Genomic DNA, 15,698 nt, shown 5'->3' with positions numbered 1-15,698 from the left:
ATAGCTTGAACCCAATTCACTTTCGTTCAAAATCGACATTCATTTGATAAAATCTGAGTTAGTTTGGAATAGTTAGTGAACTAAACACATATGATGAATCAATATTTTTCAGTTTTTAAATTTCTTATTGGTATGTTTATTATTAATGTAATGTATCAAAAACATTTTTATGTTTAAATAAAAAAATGACCAATTGCTCTTGTGAACAATAATTTTAATCAACTCTGCCTATATCGAAAATATTCAGTAAAAATTTAATTTGGTATTATTAACTGATAATATATATTTAATTAGCGAATGATTGTAAATTTATTTTCAGTTTTTAATGCTTTTAAAAATGTGTTCCACTGATACAGCTTTTTTTTGAAAAGTATAAATGGTTATAAAGACCCTTTTCCATCTAATCAACTACACTTTAAGAAATAAAGTCAATCCAATAAACTTTCTTTCAAATAACTATTCTTGAGTAATTATCTTGAGTAATATATCTATATCTCATTTAATTCGAAATAACAACCTGACGATATAATTAATTACCAGTTAACTAAGGAATTTTCTTTTATTAATACTTTTAATAGTTACTTTATTTATTATAATGTTAAGCAATATTATTGGGTAAAAAAAAATGCTTTCATTCTAAACAGCACAATCGATGACGCTTATAAAGACTTGAACCCCACTTGATTTCTCTCTTGTTTTTTACTGAGCAAAATATCTCATTTGGTTTGAAACAGTAAGCTGACAACATATAATAAATTACCAAATACCTTTTAAATTCAATTCTTAATGTTCTTTATATTTATAAATTATTATCATCTTTTTTAAGCGATATTACTTTTAGTTAATGAATTATTTTATTGTAAAAATATTCCTTCTTTATAATATCCCTAATTTCATTACAAGATATTCGTATTGAACTTTTCGATAGAAACCCTTTTTCATAATGAGTTCCCAGAACTACAATATTTTTAGGATAATTGATTGAACTACCCTGTAAAAAACTATGCCAATATAATATTTATATTAATTCCTTTTATTTCTTTTCCAGTTTTTTTAAAGTATTATTATTATTATTATTATATACTTAATGTCATACTTCTAAAGTTTTTCTCTTGTAAGTAAAATATTAGCTCTTGTAATTATATTATAAGATATAATAGTTTTTTATATTTGTTATCAAAACTCTTATTTCAATTTTTAATTAGTAATCAAATTTCTTTTAAAAAAAAGTAGAAATATATATTTAAACATAAAAAAACCAGCTCAAAAACTTTTAATCAGATCAGTAAGCTCAGATTTACACTGAATATTTTGAAAAAAAAAAGCAATTCATGTCAATTGCCTTATATTTAATTTTTTTATACATAGAATTAAAAATTACCAACTCATCTTAATCCTTTATTTTAATTTTTCGTGAATTCAATAACTGAATAAATAGCTGAATAGTAAAAAATATTTTACACTTTTTTTCAGTTTTCCTTTTTTGAATTTTAAAATTTTAAAAATTTATTAAGAATCAAGAAATTGTATGGGTTTTTATTTGTATAAATGCTGACCAAGTTTCTATCTAATTATTTATTCATAAATTGTTTTTATAATTACTATTTGTTATTTTTATAAAATAATTTTTTTTGAATTTTAAGTTTATCGCGTTTAATAAGTAAGTTAGCTATCCTTATAATTGCAATATCGGTCATTGTGACGTCTAAGATTCAATTTATATTAACCATGTGACTGCTAACTGCTGTAAATTGAAGTGTTTCGTTGAGCGTCTTGTTGCCCTCAGTAGCGATCCCTGAAGACTAAATTGATGATTTGCGCCAGATTCATATAAGCGCCCATAGCAGACGAAGGGTTAATATGATATGCTAGAATGTGAAAAATTGTTTATCAAAGCTCCCAGTACGTTTAGAATAATCGGGGAAATTTACAATTTTTTTCTCAAATTATGCTCTGCATAGTGGAATAGCTTTATAGTGGACTGATGGTTACGGATTCCTTCCCAATAGAAGAAAATCATGTTTTTTTTAGTTTTTTTTTTCTGAAGATTCTTTCACGATGCCATCGCTGCAGCATTTTTATCAACAAGTAGAGTTCGTTTCTTACTATATAACGAGTGGTAAATGTTAAAACACTTTTAATAGAAAATTATTTAAATTATTCATTATGATATGGCAATTATTTGCTGAGCTTGAATACTTTTTCTATCTATAATATTTAAGAAATTATGAGGAACTTTTTTCCTTATTTCCTTCAATCTTGAGCTGCATAAACCATTTATAAACTTATCCAAGATTTTCATCTTTGTTTGCCTCACCAATTCAAATTCAATTAAATTGCTCCAATTAAAAAATAACAAGATAAAGCTTCATATATATGTAATGACATCTTTTAATATAATTTAAATTTTAATTAATTCCTGTTCTTTTTTATCTTCAAGCGATACAAGAGCAGAAGAACCTAGATATTAAAGAGGAAAAGAGGCCGTGGGAACGCATTCATAGTTTATATCCATTTGGGACATGGATCTTATCAAAATATAACTAACGCATTTTTTAAGTTCATTATTTTTTGGTGATACTGCAACTTAATATTAGTTGAAGTTACAATTATAGACTGAGAAGCATCGGAAAACCAAATATGCTCAGAATAAAAAGAGTAGTTTAGAATAAAAAGAGTTGAGCTAGAGTAGTTTTTAAATTTGAAAATAAGTAATTCGTTATATATCTATAAAATGCGTTTCTGAAAATATCTATAAAATTTGTTTTTACGATATAAGCTCTATTCACCCGGTCTATTTTTCGTTTGTAGAATCAGTGCCATGTGGTGATTCCTCTTTGGTAAATTCCCTTTATGTAGTTACATAAGCTCTAAATGCTTTCTCACTAATTTTACAATGCTGTGATAAGAATATACCTCAAGCTCTGACTATTGCTGTAAGAAAGAACTTTCAATTACCTTAAAAAATTGCTTATCTGAAGTGTTGCCTATCAAAAATTCTGCTTAAACTTCAAGAAACTACTAAAAAACTTTAATAAAAGCACTCCTCTCCTGCTCATTTACCAGAAATTCTTACACACGCACGCATAGATGGTATGCAGGAATTTTGCGATATATATATATATATATATATATATATATATATATATATATATATATATATATATATATATATATATATATATATATATATATATATATATATACATTGCTCTAAAAATTTTGATTGTCTGCAATAAATTTTAGTAGTATTTAATGGTATTAAATTTTGAAAATAAGTACTATATCGAAAATATAGAATAAACTGTAATATTTTCAAAAAAGTATTCGAAACTTGATTTTTAATGAAAAGATTTTACCATAATACTTGAGATTAATAAAATTTTAGTTACGATCTCTAAAAATCCTATAAATTTTACCACATAATTAGAAAATTTTGTTTAAACTTCTATGAAAGGAATATGTTTGAAATCGCGAATTGGATATTTTCTTTTTATAGAATATCTTGTGAGAAAGTAAGTAGTCTACCTAATAGAATATGTATTAGTTTTGTGTTGTAATTCAAGGATTCTTTGGCAGGTGTAAATATGACATTTTCATCTTCGAAATTCTTAGTCGCTGATAAGCAACTTTACATAAAAATACATTATACAGGTGCATAAAGCTAACAGAAAATTTATCTGAAAGATTTTAAGCAAATAAACATGATCGCGTCAGATACCAGGATATATGTGAAAAATTTTACTTTAAAATGAAGAAATATGTAAATTCCTGGAAAGGCGATTATCTTGAGTTAGAAAATAAAATTTGAAAATTCTCTATTCTCAATTTTCTAATTGCAAAAATTTCAAAATGCAAGCAAACGATTAATTTTTTTTAATTTATCTTTAGCTGATAACTGTTAAAATGAACTTGGATTCATCGAAATAAGTAAAGATCAAATATCTTTTTAACTTTTCTTATGTTTATAATAAAAAAGGAATGCTGTTATAAAATGTTTGATTAAATTTCTAGAAAAACTGTTATTTAAAATGAAAAAAAAAAAAAAATTAGATTTCTCGGCTAACAGTCTCAGTTAAAATACTATTCATTTTTTTTCACAGCTTTCGCTAAATAAGGACTTGCATTTTGAAAACTTTTATTTTTCATTCATTTTTAAAAAATGGAAGTTTGAAATGCCAAAGTAATGAAATTTTCTAAAGTTGTCCGTTTCTCATGATAATTAAATATTTTATTGTTTTCGGAATACATTTATAAAGTAATCCATTAATTTTAAAAACTTTTGATCCCTATGGAAAGAGCGCCATCTAGTGTTATATTAGATAAAAAACTTAATGCAAGATTCCAAAATATTTTAATAATGAAATAATAATAATTATTAATAAAAATTTTAAAAAAATATCTATTAATGGAGAAATAATCCCATGAAAAATATGGGAGCCAGAAGAAAAATTGTACAAACACAAGCACTAGGCACAATTTGGTGAGGAAATTAAGTCACCAAGATTATCCGAAAAAATAAAAATCCAAACTGAGCAGAGAAAATTAAAACATATTATGAATGGGATTTGGAATATTCCAATCAGTACCTCTTGCTTTTACGATTTTTGTTTGGATATCTACGAATATGCTAAAAAAATATTTTCAACTTTTTGGCACATTGATTGAAGCATGCTTGTTTTTTAAAGTATTTTTTTATTAGCAATTATTTAACTTGACATTTATATCAATGAGAAATGTTCTACGATTACAAATATAATAAATCTGTGCCTATTTTAGTTGTTTTTGAAATAATATTTTTATTATTAAAATGAAATCAATAAATTTTTTGAAGCCAAAAAAAATGGTTAATATTCGAAAGAAGGTAGAATTTATTTACGGACTAAACAAATTTTTATATATAAATGTAATGGATATGAATCATAAATTTATCTTAAAATGTTTCATATTTTTCTTATAAATTCAGTCTTTGAAAACAATAAGTACATAATCGTCATTATATTAAAATGTCAAATGTCAAATAAGCCAAAAATATTTTATCGGTGTAGAATACATATATAGGCTTGCTGTATCAGCTTTCAATTTGTTGTATGGGATATGTCATTGTTGTATGTTGTCATGAAATGTCGTATGTCTCTTGTGGTTCCAGCTCTTGCATCAAAATTTCTAACGTTTTGTTGCGTGTGGTTTTTGGCATAAGATATTTTGATACAACAGCAACTTTATTTAACTTTTGACGCTGAGATACTGTGATCGAATTCTTTCCTATTTATTGCTTTAAGTTGTTGGTAAATTAGAACAAATTGCACTCAGTCATTTTTTTATACAGATGTCCTATTAAAATTCTTTGTTGTCGTGGGTGAAAATTTATGTGACGGAAATGTATGTTTCGTGGGTGAAAATTATGAAACTGATGTGTTATATAAAACTGTATAAAGTCACGAGGTTTCAGAATAATCCCCATTTAAATACCTTTATCTATTAATTTTTAATGAGTTTGTAATAGACTGGGGAAATATTTTTTGTTAATTAGTAAAAATAAATTTAATTAAGAAGAGTTAAAAACATATTTCTGATTTATTATTAACTTTAATTTAATTTTTTCCTTTATTTTTCCCTTTTTGATATTTAATTTATAATTAATTTTTATAAATGTAATAAAAGTCTCTTTGTTTTTATCAATTTCTGTCAATTTTTTAATGATTTAATACTATTTATTATTTACTATCGTTAATATTATGAAAACTTGTTATTTTTCTTTCTCGAATTCATCTCCAGGCATATGAAAATAAAATTAATAAATTAATAGATTAACCGAGGATTAAAGACTGAAAATATTAAAATAGTGTATTGTCATCAGTGTTCAAAATTTGAAAACTCAAGAGCATAATTAAGTGAGTGAAAAACTCATTATTAAATTTTATCTCTACAAGCATGAATAGGATGAGATTAAATTAAAGTATTTAATAACACAAAACCACTGTTTAATAACAAAAAGGAGATGTACGCCCCTCATCACGTTTTTTGGAACCGAAAACATAAATATATCTTAGCGCTCTTCAATTGGAATTTTTTTTAAAGTGTAAAAATGAATTTTCCTCACGCATATCAATTTTATAAAATTTTTGAGATAAATGCAATCATTAAAAAATCGATTTATTTTTATATTCAACTCAGAACCAATATATTTCTTTTGTATCAAACTATTTTCCCCCTTAAATAGTATAGAAAAAGAAAGAATTGTAACAGTAAAGAATTTCGACATTAAGGTTTAAGTGTATCTCCATATTTCACAAGTCTCTAAACACATTTTCGGAAATATGTCTGACTGTCGATCTGTGAGCATGATGAATACATGATGTCGATCTGTGAGCATGATGGATACATGATGTCAATCTGTGAGCATGATGGATACATGATGTCGATTTGTGAGCATGATGAATACATGATGTCGATCTGTGAGCATGATGGATACATGATGTCGATCTGTGAGCATGATGGATACATGATGTCGATCTGTGAGCATGATAATTCAAAACCATGACTTACAATATGATAGGTGGCCTTTTCATTAAATATGCAAATTTCTCTGTTAACTTTAGATGAAATGAGTTAAAGTAAAGTCTATCATCCGTCCATTTCCATTTGAATATCATAACTCAAAAATTAAACAGTTAGATACATAAAATTAAGCAAATCAATTTATCCCTAGAAATGTAAATATGCATCAGATTTAAACCCAAATATCTCAAAAGTCTGACTGCCCATTGGTATATATAATTGCGAACATGTGAATTAAAAAAAGGCAACGATTTCATCCATTAAAATTTATTATACGTATGTTCTTATCACCAACATTTTAGATTTTAATCATGTTTTTGACCTAATACTTTTCAGCAACTGAAATTCATAAGCAGTTTTCTTCCTTGTTCTATGAAGAACAAAACGCGCCTTTTTGTATTAATATACGCAAATGTTGAGGGAAGAACACTTCCGTTGCCATTTTGTATTATTTGATTTAAGCAGAACTTTACGAACATATATACCGTTATATCTAATTTATTTATGCTCCATCTTTTTAAGGTATCTAAATTTAAAAAACTAGTGATCAGTTTTGATACAGCATAATTCAAAAAAAGAAAGAAAAAGCAGGGTAAGACCATTAAAAGATTATACACCAAAGCGGTATTAGGAAAAAGAAGCGAATTTCAGTTAATACCCGATTTAAACCAGCGGGAATGACTTCCCCTTAACTTTATCACATTCATCTTAAACCGCGGCAGTTTAGAGATCTGGGCTTCGGAGTCAGAGGGTTACATGTCTAAGACCTGATTCCACCGAAAACTTGTTCATGTAAATCAGCTTGTCGGACGCTAAATCGTTGGGGCCAAATGCCCTCCCGCTGGTGCTGCAATTTAGAGAGGAAATGCCTTCTCAGGTGTTGTCCTCGTTATATGATAGCAGTTCAAAATGACAAGGTCCGTCCCAAAACAGTTCTAGTGTTACTTTGAAATGGACGCTAATATAACTAAACATAAACATAATTCCCATACAAACTAATAAAAAATTATCCTCTTTCCTCCTTGCATAAAAAGATAAGCATTGAGCAAGGCTGTGGGCACCATGAATGCTTAGATTTTTATATTCAGGTCCTCAAGCATTTTATGCTTTGCAGCATAATGATGAATATAAACGTTTTGGACACCTTTTTGTCAGCCAATTGAAATCAAAATTAGAAACAAATCTGTTGTTGTTGTTGTTTCTGATGGCACTTGTCCTAGACAAGCCCGCTGACTAAGCGGAAGTTTTTGCGTCTCTTGTTTTTCAGTAGCGCCGTCTAGGGCCAAGAGTACGACTTATATACTCATTTGTCACAACCCTTTTTACGAGATGGATTTCATTCATGTATTCAACCACAGATCGTAATTTGAACCTGAACCAGAGAACGATCACTTATGATCCAGTACCCGCAGTGGTAGTACTCTCGACATGGAGGACTTAATGACGATGACTTGCACCATGACTTAATACATGCGCCAGCCACCACCACACACGGAGAGTCTTCGGCTGGCGGGTTCAAACTCACAACCCAAGCATGCGAATCCAACGCTCTACCAACCAGGTTACCATTTTAATAACCCGATTTCATAACAGATTTTATTTATGTGAATGGTTGTCTTTTTGAATTATCCCGTTTATAAGCATGAAAGTACACACAACTGGAAAGTCAGTTCTTTATTCAAAATTTAATAGAATGTACAATTTAGAGGCTAAACCTATCTGCCGTATTTTATTCAACTTGCACTTTGCGTTTTGAACTTATCATGTTCATTTGCACTTGGTTAGACAAACAGACAAATGTCCTCTAAATGGATTTCGTTCAAAAATTTAATAGGAATCTACAAACCTAACATAAAAATCACGTACCAAATTTCATCTATCTAGGATCGAGATCTTTCGAATTAACGTGTTTACAAACAGACAGACATGATTTAAAAAAAATTAATTTTTCGGACTCATGAAAGTCTGAAACGTGGAAACTCATAAACCTCAAGGTCGAATTTTTTTCGCGACTGCAACAGTTTCTCTTTTCCTCGTATACGAGAAAGCTATATGCAGAAAAGTAGCGATTAAATCTACGAAGCAAACGAACGATTTATTGAACACTAAATGGTTAAGTAAAGCGAGGAAAACAATGCGAAATTTATTTCCTGGGTATTAATTGCTATCCGGTGACGGGTTTATTGAAAAAGCTTCTAGGAGATTGTCTGGTACATATTTGGCCAAGCTGCTTCTAATTAGACAATAAATTACTCAACATTCCAAAGCTGTCGCACTCCGTGTCTTAAAACAGGAGAGAAGGTCATCAAAATGTATAGTTTGTCAATAGAGCTAGGCAGAAAAATGAGACTCAGGCACGATAGCAAATGAAATGTGGGCAATTAAAGGAGGCTAAATGATAGTGCCTTACTTCATCTTACTGTGAAAACATTTCAGGAATCAATAACGGAGCAGCAATAGAGTAGTTAGCACAATTTTTTATGAAAAGGAACTTTTGGGGGGATATCCGAGTTAAAAAGAGAATTTCTATGCCGCAGCTTTCGAATGCATTGAATGACCTTAACACCACTGCATGCCTCTGCACTTAGAATCGTGAAGATTCTTAATCACGGTGGATGGGCAAATGTGGGAGAAAAAAAGTGAATAAAAGTGAAGTGAGAAATAAGTGAATAATAATAAATAAGTGAAGTGAACAAAAGTGAATCTTTTGAGAAAGTATTTGTTGAGAGATCAGCAACTGTTCTATATTTTTCAGAAAACATAAAGTTTTAGACATAAAATGAAAAATTAATATCAGAAAGACATGGCTTTAATTGGGATTTGAGAAAAAAGAAAAAGTATGTACTTTGACTCACTGCACTTAGAATCGTGAAGATTCTCAATCACGGTGGATGGGCAAATGTGGGAGAAAAAAAGTGAATAAAAGTGAAAAGTGAAGTGAGAAATAAGTGAATAATAATAAATAAGTGAAGTGAACAAAAGTGAATCTTTTGAGAAAGTATTTGTTGAGAGATCCGCAACTGTCCTATATTTTTCGGAAAACATAAAGTTTTAGACATAAAAGTAAAAATTAATATCAGAAAGACATGGCTTTATTTCGGCTTTGAGAAAAAAGAAAAAATATGTACTTTGACTTGCACAAAATAACCTTTGTTACGAGCAGCCCATTCATACATCCCTCATTAAGGAGGTATGTCCCATCATCGAAATATTGCTCTCTAATCAAGTAACACTATGGATCAGATAAACAAAAGGAGATACAAAATGAAAAAAATAAGTGGCAATGAAATGAAATGTGCATATACAACTTGCTTAGTTCACAAAATGCACTAAGAATGGAGTGTTGAGACATGAATGTTTTATCAAGTCTTTAGAATGGATCAACTTTATTGGGATTTGTCCTGAGTACTGCTTACTATCACAAGTAGCTTTTTATTGGACCAATTAATTATTTATTCTTTCGTTAATATCAGCATTTATTATTTTAATTGGAACTATTTTGCTTTCTCCTAGTAGAGATTTTTGTCTTGAAACCATTTACTAGAGATTTCAATGATAATTATAGCATGAAATTGCATTACTCTGTCAATAATGACTAATCATGTGATATACAGAAATTATCCAGTGTCTCCATTTTCTTTCATCCTCAATCATTTTTCCTACATTTTTTCTTGACTATGAAATCTATCTCTAAACCTTAATCCTTATGTTCCTGCGTCATACATATATTTAGTTATCGTTTTTTATTAATAATATTGTATTCTAAACTAAAATTAGTTTATTATACAATTGCTCAGAGCCCCTAGGCAATGTAAATTTCGAAATTTCTATGTCCTGAGTACTGCTTGCTCTCACAGGCAACAATTTCTTCTTTATTGGAATATTATTTATTCTTCCGTTCTTATCAGTATTTATTATTTTTACTGGAAATATTTTACATTTTGATAGCAGAAATGTTAGTTTTGGAACCATTTTTTAAAGATTTAAATGATAGTTAATTCATGAAATCGTATTGTGCGTTAATAACAACTAATCAAGTGACACTGAAATTATCCCGCATTCCATTTTCCGTCGTCATCAATCATTGTTTCTACATTCTTTCTTAACATTTAAATCTTCCTGTAATCCATTAATCTTCATGCTCCTGCGTCGTACATCCATCTAGTTACCATTCTTTACTTATTATATCTTATCCTCAACCAAAACAAATTCATTATGCAGAGCCCTTACGGAATGTGAATCCCCCCCCCCCTGCTCTTTCCAAACTTCAAAAACAGATATTTCTAATGACTTTAATTTAATATTTATACAAGCAATATTTAAGAACAAATATTGTGAAAACTGAAACTAAAAAACATTTAACAGCGTGTCTCTTTCAAGAGAATTGGTTTCAATTCCTCAGGTATAAAAGAAATTTAAATTTAAAGTTAATTATAAACAAAACGGTAAAACTGAATCTAAAGAATCAAATACAAAGTTTTTGAAGCTTGTGGATTTGTGAATCCATCAATCAATTGCAAAACATATTGTATCTGTCTAATCCACAAGCGAATTTGAAAATAAATAAAAAAATTATGAGATTAATTTCGAACTAGGTTTTAGTTTGAATGTATTCGAGTACATGATCTTTACAAATCAAATGAAATCACAAAATTATATTACCCGAAATTACCGCAAAAAATTATCTCGACTCTTTAAATTTGTGGTGCCCATGGGCAGTTATTCACTCTGCCTATTTGATAATCCGATCCTGCCGCCGTGATATGGCACATTAATTTCCTATCATCCGTCAACTTCTGAAGCGTGTTGTGGACTTTTAATTAAATTAAATACCTAAGAGGTCAAGCATTTTTTTTGGAAAAAAAAGCTTGGTGTCCCAATTTTTTTTGAAAAATCGTAAATAAAATCCTATTATATGGTTCGTTTTAAGTTATAAGCGAAATTAATTGAATTGCAAGCACGGAATCGACACATGAAAAAAATGCAGGGGAGTCCGCAGCCTTAATCACTAATCCATCTCTGATACACCTATGCAGGTCATAGATAGCCTCATGTCAATATTCAGTTAGAATTTTTTTGTTGTTAGAATTTTTTGTGTAAAATTGTGTTTCTTCAGGAAAGACACCTATAAAGAAAAACCTAAAAACCAAACTTTATCTAAATATAACATTTGAAATCATTAGAACCGTTTCTGAGACACGCGAAATAAATATATTTATATGCAAGAATTGCTCGTTTAACCCTTTCTAGGGCCGTGGGAAGTATGCTTCCCACCAAATTTATCGATCTTTGTATGAAATTATGTAGGTTGGCATAAGTTCTGACAAATGTTTTTAGAAAGATAGACACTTAGATGCTTCAGTTCTTTATCTCGGACAAAATGATATGTCTTGATTTGTTACTTAATTATTAATTAACCAAATTAATTAATTAATCAAATTAAATTTATCTAATAAGCTAAATGAATCCCTTTTCTTATTCTAATTTCAAGCCTAAAAATATTTTAACATAATATGACTAGAAAAAAATGGCCCTTTAAAGGGTTAAAGTTATAGGATAAGACAATACATACCGAAAACAGAAGGTGGCATTTTAAAAAATAACAGAGAAAACAAGACAGTTGAAGTTCTACTATGGCTTCCATATTTCTATAAATCTTCAACCGGATACCAAATAAAATAAAAATTTTTGCTTTACAATAACAAATAGCCTGATATCTCAACCAAACGGAAACTCTAGGAATGTGAGAGGTAATAACAAACGAGGGAGAAAAATATTATGATACTCGACGGAAATTAATTTCCGAAGGCTTTCTTCACTGTTTGCATACACCACCACAGAATTCTGTTATTTTATAGAAAATAATGTCATATAAGCCGGAAGTTTAATATCCTAAAGTCATATTCCCTGTTTGCATTTGCCATCAAAACTTAATTTTTCCTGATTTTTTAACCATGGAGTATACAAGAAAAACATGATTTATCAAGGAATAATTTCGTAGGACCACATAATAAAATGTGTTTGTCGTTTCCTTATAAGTGACTGAATCACTGTCATGCATTGGCACATGTTTTTGCTGAGTATATAAATAATTACTTCACTCTTTTGATATCAGTGTGACCCAAAGCAGTGTATCCCTCTTAGCGTTAAGTGAACTGTTAGTAAGTATACAATCTTCAGCAGGTCATTATATTTCAATTATAATAGAAATGATTTTGTTAGTGAACTCTTTCAACTTTCAGTTTATTCCAATTTATATTGTAATTATTTTTAAAGAGCCAGTTTATGAAATATTCAGTTTTTTTTTTATTTCAAAGGTTAAAAAGCTATTCATTTACTGTAAGCTAGCGTCGGGTCCGTTTGAAATGGGAAAATAGGCATTTGAAACCTTAATATAAGCTTGGAATAGATAAGTTCAGCTTAGATTAGCTTAAAACTGTTAGATTAGCTTAAATCTAAACTTCCGGCTATATGCTTAGTGTTTTTTTTATTCATTACAGAATACATTCAGAACATTAATAGTAACTAGCATCTTCGGTAATGAAAAGCATTAAACCATTATTCACCTCATAAATTCTGCTATTAATGTATTCTTAAAGATTCTAAGTCTTCCCAAGAGAATTCTTAATGAAATGGGGAAATAGTTTTCAAAAAAATCTTGACTAATGAGTTAAAAATTTATGAGTATTTCTAAAATAAGAATTTTTTAAATCAATAATGCATGAAAATAGCATTTGTTTGAAATTTTGTATAGGTCATGTCGCTACAGGCAAATTTAAAAGTTTGATTTAAATGATGCGAGTTAAATGAGTGAAAAATTCTTAAATAAATGAAAAAATTTTAATGACATTTAAAAAATAAATAAATAGCCCGTTATAAACAACATTTGGCAATAACTAATGTTTATATTTCCATTGCTCCCTTGCCAGTTTTGTATTTAAAGAGGAAAAGAGGATGAAAAAAAGTAATAAAAATTTGTCACAAAACATATTAAGAAATTTATCCAAATTTTCTTAAATGTACACCACATTAAAAAATTAAATTGAAGGGATACATATTTGCATATTGATATTGGAACCGATGAATTTTTGAAGAGCAGTAATAATGAAGTGAATCATAATTATAAAACAGCCATGATTTTAGGATAAAGTTAAACGAATTCTTTTATATTTATAATAAGAAAACTTGATAAACTATTTTATTTCAAAGTTAAAACATTTAAATATATCTAGGAGCTATTTTTCAACTGTAGATGTGACTTTAAATAAAAGAAAATCTCAAAAATTGTAATGTTAATATCATTTTCAGATAATTGTTATAAAACTATTCTTTGTAAAAGGAAAACTCAAATGTATTTAAACTTTTCTTATATTATCATTTTTTGGCCAAGATTACAACTGTATGTATGCCTTAGGGACAAAAATATATAAGCTAAAAGCTGATGAATAAATTAAACGCTACACGAAGTAAAATGACACCCATTTCATTGCCTGGGGATATATTGCGAATATAATCTTTTAATATAGTATTTATTTCTGTAAAATCTGTAACGCTCATGAATAAATAATTAAAAAAGAAAAAAATTATTCTACAAATCAAATCCAGTAATAAATAGACGAACTGTGAGGTCTTAATATTTGAGGCTTCTGTAATTGTCAAATAATTAGAAAGTGTACTTCTAACTCGAAATGAACGAAAGAAAACTTTGTTTATTTATTTTTTCATAAATGTACATTGCACGCCTCAACCTAAATCATTTTAAGAAACTGTAGCCATGATACATTTCTATGTATATACTGAATAATATTAACATTTTCACGATCTCGTGCCCCCGATGGCTCATATTGAATTTAGACGTAATTAAAGAACACGCAAGCCCTTCATCTACGTATTTGATTGATCTTTTGTATGTGAATATTATTATTTTTTCACTGCCTCAGTTATTACTTGATGAAAAAAAAGTGGAATGGAGGATTGTTTTTACAATAAAGGGCTTGAAATATGTATCACCAGTTGGGTCGTAAGGAAGGTTTATCTGTAAGGGTCTTGACGACCTATGGTTGGGTAGTGACGCAAAAGAAATCAGTAATGTAATTAATATTTAATATAACAATAAAAAATAGTTCTTTTATTCTAAAATGGTCCCTAAATAACTCATTTGCTGAAAAAAATAATCACGAATAGAAATTTAATGCGTCTTAATGAATATTACAGTTTTATTCTGAATGTTGTGAATGCATTATAGTTATATGATCTTTTTACATATTTCATCGCAGGAATTGATATATATCAATAATACTTATTAATAGTTTCTATAAGATTCAAATTCTATTTTTGAGTTTGTTCTTTGTTGAGTTTGATATTCTGATGATCTTCATCTATTGCTGTCATCCACTTTTATGCTCATTATTAATAAACCATCCTAGCGCAGCATTGTTTTAGTTTTAATTTTTAAATGATGTAATTGATTTATAACGCATGCTTTGTAAATCAGTTCGTATATAGTATATTTGATATATAAGTTTGTTATAAACCAAACATATACAATTAAAAACAATATAAAGATATACAATTTTCACTCAAGATATACAATTTTCATTATTTCTAACAATTATGATTTATTGTTTTTCTGAGAGTACAATTTTAGAGTATTAATTTGAACAGGTAAAGCCCCCTATAAAGAAACCTTCACATTTGTATTTTGCAGTAATTTGAATGTGAAATTATACAAACAGTCCAACAGGATTTCCATCGAAAGTTTAGCTGAGGTTTCCCAAATTATAATAATATTCTCCCATATCATAATCAGTTTAAAACCAACATTTATCTGTGCAATTAAACAATTAAGGAGCAACAAAGAATCTCCCAAAAGAGTATTGGATATATCAAGAAACCTAGGTAATTCCCCATTTTTTTTTTATTCTATGTGATTTTCTTCTTAACAATTGCTTTTATCAGACCATAGACATGTTCTTCTAAACGTATTTATTTTTCCGATTTCCAAGCCAAATTGAAGCAGCTGTCACTTCAATTTGCAGCTGTCGCCAGAACTGCTACGTAAAATATTTGACAAACTTTGCTATCTGTTGGATGGGTGCATTCAAGGGAAAGTTGTGAAAGTGTTCATTTTATGTATG

At 28.6% G+C, this 15,698-nt stretch overlaps 1 protein-coding gene across 5 annotated transcripts in view; it reads left to right on the top strand.

Annotated features, from left to right (window-relative positions):
* LOC129959128 (CRISP/Allergen/PR-1-like) overlaps window positions 1-15,698 on the top strand; it is a 63,344-nt gene that overhangs the window by 24,529 nt on the left and 23,117 nt on the right. The window contains exon 1 of one of the 5 annotated variants that reach the window (XM_056071953.1): window positions 12,674-12,722. The exons of the other annotated variants lie outside the window; for them this stretch is intronic. The gene's annotated coding sequence lies outside the window, so the exon portion shown is untranslated. Of the gene's footprint in view, window positions 1-12,673; window positions 12,723-15,698 lie in introns of those variants that run through there. 5 annotated transcript variants of the gene reach the window in all.

Source organism: Argiope bruennichi, chromosome X1 (genome assembly GCF_947563725.1).
Source record: "Argiope bruennichi chromosome X1, qqArgBrue1.1, whole genome shotgun sequence".
NCBI lineage: Eukaryota > Metazoa > Arthropoda > Arachnida > Araneae > Araneidae > Argiope > Argiope bruennichi.
Note: the sequence above shows the minus strand (reverse complement) of the source record. Positions and strands in the feature narration are given on the sequence as shown.